We start from the raw sequence: 2,253 nt of genomic DNA, 5'->3' as shown, positions 1-2,253 counted from the left end.
GGAGTTGGATCCACTACCAACCAATATACAGAAGCTGACCTAGTAAGAGTTAAAAAACAAAACAAAACAAAACAACAACAACAAAAAACAGCTGCTAGCCTGGAAGTAGACTGAAGCTTCCATTTTCTAGGGATTTGGGTTGAAAAAGAACTAGAATACACAACTCAAATGTGTGCTTTTAATAACTACAGGAACTGCATTAATCAGGGTTCTAGAAAGAAACAGAGCCAGTAAGATATATGTAGAGTGGGTGGGAGGGAAGGAGAGAAGGAGAAGAAATCAGGAGTTTATTGTGGGTATTGGCTCCTGCATTCGTGGTGTCTGTACATGGTTGCTGTGATTCACTTCTCAATGCTACAAAAGCAAGGGATCAATGGAGCAATTCTATTGGCCAGAATCCCAAGAGATACTGAACCAGTCAGTCTACGCCAGGGCTGGTGTGGGGGAATGAGGATGGTCACTGATATGCGTTGTGGAATCTGTAGTTCATTTTCAAACACAGAATTTGCTCTTCCAACAGCTTTCTTTTTCCAATTCTTTGGTTGATTGGAAGAAGCCTCCCCCTGTAGGAGAGAACTCTTCCCTTTCAGCTTCTGGTTCAGAGACTAAGTTCTGCTGTAGACACCCTCATACTCTTAGCCAGAGGTAGTGTGCAGATTTCTGAACACTCTTACAACTGTCAAGATGACACACACAAAATTAACCATTATAGAGTTCAAGTTTGCACAGACATTTATGATAGAACCCTAAATGAAGTCATTAAGAAGAACACTGGTCTTGAACCACTGCTGAAGATAAACCTTCTCAAGAAGTAGAAATCATAAAACAAGGCAAAGAGATTTCTTAAAACAAATTATTTTGAAATGTTAAAGAGACAACACAAGAGAAAGCATCAAGTTTGGACTGAATAAAATAAAAAAGGGAAGGACTTTTATTATCATAGTTTTAATTTAAGTTTAGTTTTCATATTACGAATTTATCCTTGTTAATGTGTAGTTCTGCAAGTTTTGGCAAACTCATTTAGTGAGCGCTGTTATAGTTAATTAACATAAAGAACAAACTTCCCAACTGCGCTCCTGACCCTAAGTTCTTTCGGACTCAGCAGCAGTGGGAGCTGAGATATGTTTCTGAAGAAGCACTAGGAAGACGTAGTATGAAGCATAGTTTTAGTTTGTTAGACCTTCTAACAAACTAATTTTAAGGTGGATTAAGTAAAGAAATTAGTAGAAATAGTGTTCAGAACAAGTAGAAGGCAGAGAGTCCCCCTTTATTGTCTTTCTAACTCTCATTAGAGTGTAATTTATAAGAAAGTTTATTTATCAGTGTTTTCACCATCATATTGAAATGATTATGATCTATCTAAGAAACTATTCTGCCTTTTAGGCTCAAGGTTTGAAACAACTTAGATGCTACATTGTTGGGTTTTTTTGTTTTTTGTTTTTTTTTTTTTTGCACCAAACATATTTGCATTTATTTTCTTTTTTTTTTTAAAGTAAATGACAAAAACCCAAATTTTACCAGCTTTTTTTTAGCCTAAGCTTAACATTATATATTTAAACAATAGTCAAACTGACAAGACTGCCAACATCCATGCACAACTAGAAAATATCCTTAATTTACACTAAACCAGAAATGTATTACCATTAATGAAAGGATTTTCACAGAACAGATCACAGAAGACCAGACGGTTCCACGACGGGAGGTTTATTAAGAGAGTGGGAGAGCGGGAGGAGAGAGAGAGGAGTAGAAGAGGAGAGGCAGGCCATGATCAAGTGGAGAGAGGGGGAAGGGAAGGGGGGAGGGGAGATGGCAACCTGCAGGCATGGGTCAACCGAGCAAGAGAGAGAGGATAGTGGGCAGGGCTACCTGCCTGTTGCCAGGTAACTGTGGGGAGGAGCGTACCTGGCCGCTTCCAAGTAACTGTGGAGGTGGAGTTTAACAGATTACTAACAATTAACACAGTAATAGCTTTTATCACTAAATACTGAAAATAAAATTGAAATATTTCTGTAGAAGATTCATCTGGCAATGTGGCAATGTTAACTTCTCAGCAGGCTGACACTACTCACAATTCAACACAATGGGAAGCAGCTCCATGCTGGTGTTAAAAACAATCTCGTCCTAGCACTACTCAGTCACAGGGCTCACCTCAGATTACGTTTCCTCTAAAGCAAAGTGTATACAGAGATTACAACAAGTTTAAAGACAAAAAAAGAAAGAAAGAAAGAAAGAAAGAAAGAAAGAAAGAAAGAA

This window comes from Grammomys surdaster, unplaced genomic scaffold (assembly GCF_004785775.1).
Source record: "Grammomys surdaster isolate TR1022 unplaced genomic scaffold, NIH_TR_1.0 67, whole genome shotgun sequence".
Lineage (NCBI taxonomy): Eukaryota > Metazoa > Chordata > Mammalia > Rodentia > Muridae > Grammomys > Grammomys surdaster.
This window is presented reverse-complemented; position numbering follows the sequence as displayed.